The following is an 11,948-nucleotide window of genomic DNA, read 5'->3' on the forward strand; positions in this document are numbered from 1 at the left end:
CCACTAGGAAAGCCCAGAAGCCTTTTATCTTAAGAAATCCAGAAACAACTGCGGTAGATGGGCCCTGGCATTAGAAGGTTGGTGTTTGTCAAGTGGAGGAAAATTGAAGCTTTGTTTTCACCCGGACACTCCAAGGACAAAGCTAGTGGCAGAAGCTGAGCTCTGTTGGAATAAAGAGACAAGGTGCCCACTCCTCCTCGTTTTATGTCCCTGGATATGTTCCAGTGTCTCTTGGTTTCCTCTATGGGAACTTGAGCAGAATTTGTATCCTACTGTTGTGTGAAAACTGTGAAAATCTTGATTATGTTGAATTTGTTCCTAGTCCTCTTCAGGCCTACTATATCCCTCTACTTCTCTGCATATTCATTCTACTAATTTTTGAGAGTTTGATATTGAAACTCAAACTAAAAATCTTAATGTATCTATTCAAAAATTGTAATATATAGTGCAACTATATGTAACCTTGTTCTGTATTTTCCAAGTCTCCTGTAAATGTGTTATATTTTCATAATTTAAAAAATAAAAAGAATTAAAAGAGAGATAAGGTGCCCTTTCCAGGGGTCAAGGAAAACTTCCTTGTCCCCACATGCACAGGAATGCTCCTTAAAAAAGGTCAAAAAGACAGTATTCTTGCCTGAAAAATTCCAAGGACAGAGGAGCCTGGTGGGCGTCAGTCCACGGCGTCTCACAGAGGTGGACATGACTGAGCATGCGCTGGCTGGAGGCGGCACTGTGGACTCTAACTTAATTATCCGATTTCTCAGATATGAGTGGCAACCTTTTTATTGACAATAAAATCAAGCAAATTCCAATCACACACACACACAAAAGGTCAAAAAGGGAGGGGCCGAACCCCATAAGTGAGGACATGCATCCACAGGTCTCTGCAGTGGGATCCATCTTAGCAAAAAGTTTTGCATCTATGTTGAGAGGGTGGTCCTAAGACTGGTCAGGTCCGAAAAAAGAAACAAGACGATTGACCAAAAGTAAACAAAGACCCTTGGCAGTCTATAGTCCATGGGGTCGAAAAGGCTAGGACATGACAGCAGAAACACACAAAGACCCGGAAGGACTGTCCTGTATGAGGGATTTAAATCGCCTCTTCGGGCTCTCTCGGGCTGTGTATTTCAGCCTTGCTTCTGACTCCAATAAATAAACTGCTTCTCTGTCTGCTCTTCCATACACTCTGTTGTGTCTCTAATAATAAATTTTATTCCTGTTTTTTTTTTTAAAATAGATTTTGCCTCCTTGAAACATTCCTCATTTCAAAGGTGGGCATTGGGTGGGGGCGTAGAACCAGGGACACTTTGATTCTAACAGGTAGCCCCTGGTAGTTTGGCTTTCATCCAGGCTACGCAAGTTCAATTCCTGGGCAGGGAAGTAAGATCTCTCTTCAGGACCACGCACTACTGTCTCCCTGAGATCATACTCTTCTGTAAAATAGTTTTGTTTTCTGGGGTCACAGCGCACCTGTATCTTACATATTTAGGCACGATGTTTTCTGGGAGAACTAGAGACAGATTTTCAACCTGGTTCTCCAGCCCTGGCGATGCATAACATCTCCCCTTTCTCCTACCGGTTATACCATCTTTGAGTGGTTTTTTTTTTTTTTAACTTCTTGACTGTTCACCACAGCATGCGGTATCTTACCTCCCCGACCAGGGATGGAATCCACGCCCGCTGCAGTGGGAGTTCAGCATCCTAACCTTTGAAACACCAGGGAAGCCCCTGTTTCATCTCTTTGTAATCCTCTCTCCCCTTTTCCCTGAACACACACCCTGAACCAGCTTCATTTGAACAGCTTCCCACCACGGGCACGTGAAGAGCAATAAGATGATGAAGGTGATCTCCCAGACACTAGACAGGCACATGATGTCTGAGTGGCACGTGCTCATGTATGCTTTTCTTACGGTGGGAAAGGATATTGAGGTGAAGGAAGTCTGTAGTAATAAAGTCTTGGCCTTTCTCACATCGGCAGAGCCTGTTTATATTAGTTTGCCATTTGGAGAAACCAGAGTCTCTCCCTCTCATCAACAGGCATTTAATTCATTTATAAAAGCAAATATTGCTAAAGATTATGCAAAGGAATCCTGCAGTAGGAAATCGCAAACCACTCTGGTATCTGGAGATGCTGGAGTATCCCATGGATACATGCCTGGAGAATCCCACTGACAAAGGAGCCTGGGGGACTATGATCCATGGGGTTGCAAAGAGTGGACAAGACTGAGTCACTAAACAATGTAAACGAATAATCAAGGAATTTAAAAAATTAAAATATAAAGTTGGCTTATCAGTTGATTATATTTTTAAATGCCTTGCTGTTGTCATTCAGCCTTCTAAACTTCTAAATCTTGCCAAGGAACACATTTTTTCTCTATCACTCTCCCTCCCTCCCTCCTACCACCCCGACATTTATCCTGTGTGTGTGAGTGCGCGCACACTCCGTCGCCAAGTTGCATCCAACTCTTAGTGAACCCATGGACCATAGTCCACTAGGATTCTCTGTCCTTGGAATTTCCCAAGCAAGCATACTGCAGTGCATTGCCATTTCCTTCTCCAGGGGATCTTCCCAACCCAGAGATGGAACCCTCCTTCTTTGCAGGCAGATTCTTTACCGTTAGAGCCACCTGTGGCTTAAGGAAACTATTAATTCCCTCACCATGTCTATTGGCCTGCATTCTGTAATTTAGGCTCATTTTTATGATTTGTTTTCAAAAAGATTCCTAAGTCTTTGCCCTTGTCCTTCCTCTTGCTTTTATGTCCAGTTCTATGACATAATTTTTGTTATATCTGATATTCCACATCCAAGGACCACACAGGTTTATTGCTACTGGGGTCAACATTTTTACTTACCCAGAAATGAGATCTACTTTTTATTTTGAAGATTTTGACTGGATTACAGTTCCTTTAACACTGAAATTTCTCATGACCGATGTGTGAATGTTCATGAAGAGTCATTTTCTGCCTGCTGAATACTGATGCTGAATGCCTTCTTTATTTCAGATACATAATTGATAATGTAATGGAAAGTACTGAAATAGATAACACAAAATAAATTCTTGTTTCTATGAATGCCTATTAAATTTCTTTAAACAAAAATTGGAGATTCTTAAGAAACGTCACTGAGGTAAAAGTGGGTGATAAACTATACAAGTGTAAATATATAAATCTGAGTAGTCTCTGCTTAAATTTTGAACAATTTTAAATGTTCAGACTGTTATGAAGAGCTATCAATTTTTAGGTTATTTATGGTTTGGTTAATTATGGCTTATGATAGGGAAGGTGAGAAGGGAAAACTCCTATTAGAGGAATTTGACCCACAATAAAATTTGGGTAAATTAAAATATGTTATAGTTACAAATAGCTGTGAAAAGAAGAGAAGACAAAAGCAAAGGAGAAAAGGAAAGATATTCCCATCTAGATGCAGAGTTCCAAAGAATAGCAAGGAGACATAAGAAAGCCTTCCTCAGTAATCAATGCAAAGAAATAGAGGAAAACAACAGAATGGGAAAGATTAGAGATCTCCTCAAGAAAATTAGAGATACCAAGGGAACATTTCATGCAAAGATGGGCTCAACAAAGGACAGAAATGCTATGGACCTAACAGAAGCAGAAGATATTAAGAAGAGGTGGCAAGAATATACAGAAGACCTGTACAAAAAAATCTTCATGACCCACATAATCACGATGCTGTGATCACTCACCTAGAGCCAGACATCCTGGAATGTGAAGTCAAGTGGGCCTTAGAAAGCATCACTACGAACAAAGCTAGTGGAGGTGATGGAATTCCAGTTGAACTATTTCAAATCCTGAAAGATGATGCTGTGAAAGTGCTGCACTCAATATGTCGGCAAATCTGGAAAACTCAACAGTGGCCACAGGATGGGAAAACGTCAGTTTTCATTCCAATCCCAAAGAAAGGCAATGCCAAAGAATGCTCAAACTACAATTGCAGTCATCTCACATGCTAGTACATTAATGCTCAAAATTCTCCAAGCCAGGCTTCAAGAACAGGTGAACCGTGAACTTCCAGATGTTCAAGCTGGTTTTATAAAAGGCAGAGGAGCCAGAGATCAAATTGCCAACATCCAGTGGATCACCAAAAAAGCAAGAGAATTCCAGAAGAACATCTATTTCTGCTTTATTGGCTATGCCAAAGACTTTGACTGTGTGGATCACAATAAACTGTGGAAAATTCTGAAAGAGATGGGAATAACAGACCAACTGACCTGTCTCTTGAGAAACCTGTGTGCAGGTCAGGAAGCAACAGTTAGAACTGGACATGGAACAACAGACTGGTTCCAAATAGGAAAAGGAGTATGTCAAGGCTGTATATTGTCACCCTGCTTATTTAACTTATATGCAGAGTACATCATGAGAAACGCTGGGCTGGAAGAAACACAAACTGGAATCAAGATTGCTGGGAGAAATATCAATAACCTAAGATATGCAGATGACACCACCCTTACCGCAGAAAGTGAAGAAGAACTAAAGAGCCTCTTGATTAAAGTGAAAGATGAGAGTGAGAAAGTTGGCTTAAAGCTCAACATTCAGAAAACTAACATCATGGCATCTGGTCCCATCACCTCATGGGAAATAAATGGGGAAACAGTGCAAACAGTGTCAGACTTTGTTTTTTTGGCTCCAAAGTCACTGCTGATGGTGACTGCAGCCATGAAATTAAAAGATGCTTACTCCTTGGAAGTAAGGTTATGGCCAACCTAGATAGCATATTGAAAAGCAGAGACATTACTCTGCCAACAAAGGTCCGTCTAGTCAAGGCTATGGTTTTTCCAGTAGTCATGTATGGATGTGAGAGTTGGACGGTGAAGAAAAGCTGAGCACCGAAGAATCGATGCTTTTGAACTGTGGTGTTGGAGAAGACTCTTGAGAGTCCCTTGGATTTCAAGAAGACCCAACCAGTTCATCCTAAAGGAGATCAGTCCTGGGTGTTCATTGGAAGGAATGATGTTGAAGCTGAAACTCCAATACTTTGGCCACCTCATGTGAAGAGTTGACTCATTGAAAAAGACCCTAATGCTGGGAAGGATTGGAGGCAGGAGGCGAAGGGGATGACAGAGGATGAGATGGTTGGATGGCATCACCGACTCGATGGACATGGGTTTGGGTAGACTCCAGGAGTTGGTGATGGACAGGGAGGCCTGGTGTGCTGCGGTTCATGGGGTCGCAAAGAGTCGGACACGACTGAGCGACTGAACTGAACTGAACTGATAGTTAAAAATAACAGAATATCATTTCAATTTAATTATATTTGTGATAACTTGTGAGACAAACATATTTGAGAAACTTTCACTTTTTCTGAGTATTGATTCTTCATAGCTAGTATTTTTACATCATTTTTGCAACTGCTAAATCTTAGTACTGACTAATTATCAACAGTTTTTTACATTCCACGTTTTTATATACTTTATTCTGGTTTAATTTTAGTTTCATTTTCACAAAATAAAGTGACCTGCCATCTGTGCCATATGTGGGCATTATTCTCTTCTTATCCATAAATATGTAAAATAGGCACGATTATTTGAGTTAGGGTATTTGCTGCCGCTTACTTTTAGGTTTTTAAAGCTCTTAATGTGTGAAGCCAATGTTTACCTTCACTTTATCAATGAAGTCTCAAAAATCTTATTATATATACACTTATTTTCCCAAGTATTTCACATTATGTGTATGTATGTTAGTGTGTGATTGTGTGTCTATGCTTCTGTAAACATCCTGCTACATTTCAATGAACTAACAGATTTCTAATAAGTAAACACTGTTGCTTTTATTTTGTGAGGGCTAATATCACTTTTATCATTGTGAAGACTAATTTTCTTCATTACGTGATTTAAACTTTTAACTTTTAAAATACTACCTTGATATTACTGAAGAAATATTAGCTATGTTACCATTTGACTTACTTATGTACTAAAAAATATGTATTTAATGAATTGAATTGTTAGCAGTAGTCAGTTTCCATTCTCAGTATCCAGTTTATCTCTCAGTTCAGTTCAGTTCAGTTGCTCAGTTGTGTCTGACTCTTTGCAACCCTGTGGACTGCAGCACGCCAGGCTTCCCTGTCTATCACCAACTCCTTGTTCAGACTCATTTTCATTGAGTCAGTGATGCCATCTAACCATCTCATCCTCTGTCGTCCCGTTCGCCTCCTGCCCCCAATCCTTCCCAGCATCAGGGTCTTTTCAAATGAGTCAGCTCTTCGCATCAAGTGGCCAAAGTATTGGAGTTTCAGCTTCAGCATCAGTCCTTCCAATGAATATTCAGGACTGATTTCCTTTAGGATTGACTCCTTTGATCTCTTTGCAGTCCAAGGGACTCTGAAGAGTTTTCTGCAACACCACAGTTAAAAGCATCAATTCTTTGGTGCCAAGCTTCCTTTATGGTCCATCTCCCAGAGCTTGCTCAGACTCATGTCCATAGAGTCAGTGATGCCATCCAACCATCTCATCCTCTGTCATCCCCTTCTCCTCCTGCCTTCAATCTTTCCCAGGACAGGGTCTTTTCTAATGAAGCAGCTCTTCACATCAGGTGGTGAAAGTATTGGAGCTTCAGCTTCAGCATCAGTCCTTCCAATGAATATTCAGGACTGATTTCCTTTAGGATAGACTGGTTTGATCTTACAGTCCAAGGGACTGGTTGGATCTCCTTGCAGTCCAAGGGAACTCTCAAGAGTCTTCTCCAACACCACAGTTCAAAAGCATCCATTCTTCAGTGCTCAGTTTTCTTTATAGTCCAACTCTCATATCCATACATGACTATTGGAAAAACCATAGCTTTGACTAGATGGACCTTTGTCGGCAAAGTAATGTCTCTGCTTTTTAATATGCTGTCTAGGTTGGTCATCCATTTTCTTCCAAGGAGCAAGTGTCTTTTAATTTCATGGCTGCAGTCACCATCTGCAGTGATTTTGGAGCCCAAGAAAATAAAAGTCTGTCACTGTTTCCATTTAACAGAGGGTACAGTTAAAGATTTTAAAAGTTGTTTATCCAATTCCAAGGTTGTCAACCTGTTTATCAGAAGCTCTGATTGGCAGCTTTGAGTGAAGGAGTGAGTGCTAGTCACTCAGTTGAGTCTGACTCTTTGTGACCCCATGGACTGCTGCCCACCAGGCTCCTCTGTTTATGGAATACTCCGGGCAAGAACACTGGAGTGGGTAGCCATTCCCTTCTCCAGGGAATCTTCCCAACCCAGGGATCAAACCCGTTTGCCTGCATTGCAGGTGGATTCCTTACCATCTGAGCCACCAGGGAAGCCGATTGGCAGCTTGAGATTTCTTGACTAAAAGGCTAACTTAACTAATTATGTTTCAGACATTCTTTCAGTAATGAAGAGGTTCTCAGTGAAAAGTTTGGGAACTATTCTATTTGGTGCTTATTAAAAAATATTTTGAATTAAAAAAAATATTTTCCGTGTCCTCAATTTGATTACCCTGAAGTGGTCTGTACTGGAAGCACAGGAGAAACTGCTCATATTTCCTTCTATCTTTGAGGTTTTAGAATAACTATATATATTTTTTAAAGATGACTTCCCTAGTACAGGGGTAGGAGATTGATACCTAGTTGGGGAACTAAGATCCTGAGAGCCATGTGGAGTAGCCAAAAAATATATATATATACTGAAGGTGACTTTATACATCGATGAAATCATCTTCATTCAGTTCATGGCTGTAGGAAGATATGTCGTGTGAATGATGCATTGTTTATTCAAATACTCCCTTATATGAACACTTGGATGGAGTCCACCAGAAGACCTTCATTAATAACCACTTATTCTTCAGTTCAGTTCAGGTCAGTCGCTCAGTCGTGTCCGACTCTTTCTGACCCCATGAATCGCAGCATGCCAGGCCTCCCTGTTCATCTATTTAAAGTAAAATACTCTGACTTGAATAGGGGCATTATTATAGGGCTTCCATGGTGGCTCAGGGGTAAAGATTCTGCCTGCCAAATCAGGAGACAGAAGAGATTAGGGTTCGATCCCTGGGTCGGGAAGATCCCCTGGAAAAGGAACTGGTACCTGCTCCAGTATTCTTGCCTAGGAAATCCCATGGACAGAGGAGCCTGGCGGGCTACAGTCCACGGGATCCTAAAAGAGTCAGACATGATTTAACGACTTAAGTACGAAAATGTGCTATCAAAAGAAAGTCTTGTGCTCTGTTCAGCAGTAGATACAGCCAAGTAGGAGGAAGTGACACATTTGAGTTTATTTATCTTTCTAGGATTTCTTCATTTATTTGTACCTCAAATTGGAGAAGGCAATGGCACCCCACTTCAGTACGCTTGCCTGGAAAATCCCATGGACGGAGGAGCCTGGTAGGCTACAGTCCATGGGGTCGCTAAGAGTCAGACAGAAAATCCCATGGACGGAGGAGCCTAGTAGGCTACAGTCCATGGGGTCGCTAAGAGTCAGACACGACTGAGCGACTTCACTTTCACTTTCCCTTTCATGCACTGGAGAAGGAAATGGCAACCCACTCCAGTATTCTTGCCTGGAGAATCCCAGGGATGGCGGAGCCTGGTGGGCTGCCGTCTATGGGGTCGCACAGGGTCGGACACGACTGAAGCGACTTAGCAGCAGCAGCAGCAGCAGTAAATTAAAATCAATATCTCCTAGATATTTCAGATGTGAAACTGAAGGACATGCCAAGCAGGATATGGAAGTTATCTTCCTCACTCAGACTGGAGCTGGGATCCTGGAGAACTACTCTCTCCTCTGTCTTTATAACTTCACTTTGTTGACTGGACACAAGTTGAGACCCACAGATCACACTGTCAACCAACTGGCCTTAGGCAACAACTTGGCTCTCTTTTCCAGAGGGTCCCACAGACAATGACAGCTTTCGGATGGAAATATTTACTTGATGTTGGTGGATGTAAACTTTTCTTCTGTTTTCACAGAGTGGCCAGAGGGGTTTCTCTCAGCACTCCCTATCTTCTGAGTGGCTTCCAGGCTATGAAATTTTGCCCCAGAAACGCTTTGTGGGTGGACTTCGGAATTCAATCTCCAAAGTACACTGATTTCTGTAGTTTCCTTTTCTGGATACTACAGCTCTTGGCATACATCTGCATTCCTATTAGAGTAGGTGGCCCAAGAAACAGCAAAACAATAAGTGTAAAAACGATTACGGTTATTGTTCCTCACTCACGCCAAATTCATCAGCTTCTTACATGTAGTTATATTATCTTCCATTGATGTTGTATGTTTGGGCTTCATGAGCTGGACTAGTAGGCACATGGTCCTTACCCTACACAGGCACAAACAACAGACTCTCACCCAGATTTTCCCATGAGGCCAGAGCCTCAGGTACTATCCTGATCCTAGTAAGCACCTTTGTCTTCTTGATCGTCTCTCTTCCATTTTGACTCTTTGCAATACACTGATTGTGAATCCAAAGCAGTGGCTGACAGACACCACTGTGCTAACTGCATCATTGTCCCCTGCTTTCAGCACCTTTGTGTTCACTAGCAGTGACACTCATGTCTCTAAGTTCTTCCTTGATCTCTGCACAAGGGAAAAAAAAATTCCCTAATCTAGCTTAACAGCTATAACTATACTAATTTCTTCTGTTAGGTCAGTTATCAATTTGTATTTTTAGCTTTTTAAATTAGATAATTACCCTTGCAAATTATTCTGCTAGAATTATTGATATAATGGTAAATAAAAAAACTCTTGTTAAGTGAGCAAACAACAACTCTATACCCAAATTACAAATTACTTTTAAAGAAACAAACACATAACACATATATATTATGTCCATATATATATATACACACACACAGGCAAACCCAGATAGATGCATCTATGTGTAGACAGAATTAAAAAAAAAAAAGTTACCATTGCATAAACATTGGTTTTTTCCACAAGATAGAATAATCAGATTTTTCACTTCGTTAAACAAGAAACAACAGGCTCTAAGGAGAGTCATTTGTGTTAAAACCAAGACTTGGTCCGTATCATAACTGCAGTTACAACCTTCCCCAGAAATGTAATCATAAAGCGTTAGCAAAGAATTTTCTGGTCAGTACCAATGGGACCATTTGTCACATGGACCGTCTCCATTCCTCAAAGGAAGATGTGATAACATATCTAAAAAGAACTTTTCTCCAAAGGGAGATAACATGTGAAATAGTTCCTTTTTTTATTTATGATTTTTTTTAAATTTATTTTTTTATTGAAGGATAATTGCTTTACAGAATCTTGTTGCTTTCTGTCAAACCTCAACCTGAATCAGTCATAGGTATACATATATCCCCTCCCTTTTGAACTTCCCTCCCATCTCCCTCCCCATTCCAGGCCTCTAGGCTGATACAGAGCCCCTCTGTTTCTTAGACAAACAGCAAATTCCCCTTGGCTATCTATTTTACATACGGTAATAAAAGTTTCCTCGTTATTCCTTTCATCCATCTCATCATCTCATCCCCTCTCCCCTTGTCCACAAGTTTTATGACGTCCTTGTGCTGCCTTAAAAAAAAACCTTTCTCTTTCTGTGGCACTTTAGAGCTCCTCTGAACTTGCTTGACTGACACTGTCAGATTCATGAATCATTCAATAAAGCCATTTAGAAATTTTATGTATTTATTTTTGGACCCACTGGTTCTTCCCTGCTGTGCCTAGGCTTTCTTTAGTTTAGTTGCAGCGGGGTGGCAGGGGGGTGGGGTAACACCCTAGTCTTCGGGCGAGGGCTGCTTATTGTAGTGGCTTGTTTGGTTGTGGCACACAGGCCCTAGGCTGGAAGTCTTCAGTAGCTACGTACAGGGGCTCAGTTGCCCCAGGCATGTGGAATCTTATCAGACCAGCGATGGAACCCATGTGCCCTGCCCTGGGAGGCGGATTCTTGACCACTGCACCACCAGGGAAGTCCAAATCATTTAGATTTTTAACACTTACTCAGTTGAATTTCGTTTTTCACAACTTTCTGTTTCATAGATGTACAGAGAGTAGTACTCCTTAATAAACAATAGCAAAGGTGATATTTCATGAGAAACTGGCAACTGTATATTAAAAAAAGAACGTGCATGTATAAAAGATTTGCGTTTCTTAAGATACAATAATTTCATGTTTTATGGATAAAACGATGTTTTTCACTGAGCTCAGCACAATCACGGACTAAGAGGAAGGCGAGCCCCAGATCCCACCACATCCATCTTTGTTGCTGTTGCTGCTGCTGCCAAGTAGCTTGAGTCGTGTACGACTCTGTGCGACCCCATAGACGGCAGCGCACGAGGCTCCCCCCTCGTCCCTGGGATTCTCCAGGCAAGAACACTGGAGTGGGTTGCCATTTCCTTCTCCAGTGCATGAAAGTGAAAAGTGAAAGTGAAGTCGCTCAGTCGTGTCTGACTCTTAGCGACCCCATGGACTGTAGCCTACCAGGCTCCTCCGTCCATGGGATTTTCCAGGCAAGAGTACTGTAGTGGGGTGCCATTGCCTTCTCCATCTTTGTTAGAGTTGCCCAATATGCCTCCTCTATCTCGTCTCCTATGGTACAGGGGATTTTTTTTCCTTTAACGTCCCAGACAAAACTCACTAAAGTTCACAAAAGTGACTTAAACGCCTCAGTCTGAGTACATTTAAAGGACAGCATGATAGTGTATTATCACCGTCATCTATCAGGGCATGTTCACTAGAGACAGCTGCATGGAATCTAAATTATTATCCAAACACTTCGGAGATCAATAGCTTTGAAGGCTTTCTATATGCTCTTCGAATTCCACAGAAATTGTCCTTAGCCCCTTGAAGAGGAAACGAAGCTTCTAGCCTACCTGGAAGAACAGGGAGGTCAGTTTTGTGCAGCCTTCTAGAGGCTTCCTTGACCCTGGGAGATTCAGGCAGAAGCTCTCAGGCTGCGGGCTTGTGCCTGTCGGAACTCCATTATCCAGAAAGCTAGGCGTTGAGCGGCAGCGGAGACCACCCAATGAACATGCAGAATTTCGACA

General features: G+C 41.6%; 1 protein-coding gene across 2 annotated transcripts in view; it reads right to left on the reverse strand.

Annotated features, from left to right (window-relative positions):
* LOC145514434 (uncharacterized) overlaps positions 1–11,948 on the reverse strand; it is a 60,915-nt gene that overhangs the window by 18,322 nt on the left and 30,645 nt on the right. The window contains exons 1-2 of one of the 2 annotated variants that reach the window (XM_081512218.1): positions 11,775–11,898; positions 2,854–3,032 (exon numbers count right to left, since the gene is read on the reverse strand). The exons of the other annotated variant lie outside the window; for it this stretch is intronic. The gene's annotated coding sequence lies outside the window, so the exon portion shown is untranslated. Of the gene's footprint in view, positions 1–2,853; positions 3,033–11,774; positions 11,899–11,948 lie in introns of those variants that run through there. 2 annotated transcript variants of the gene reach the window in all.

Source organism: Giraffa tippelskirchi, chromosome 7 (genome assembly GCF_054371585.1).
Source record: "Giraffa tippelskirchi isolate mGirTip1 chromosome 7, T2T-mGirTip1v1.2.pri, whole genome shotgun sequence".
Lineage (NCBI taxonomy): Eukaryota > Metazoa > Chordata > Mammalia > Artiodactyla > Giraffidae > Giraffa > Giraffa tippelskirchi.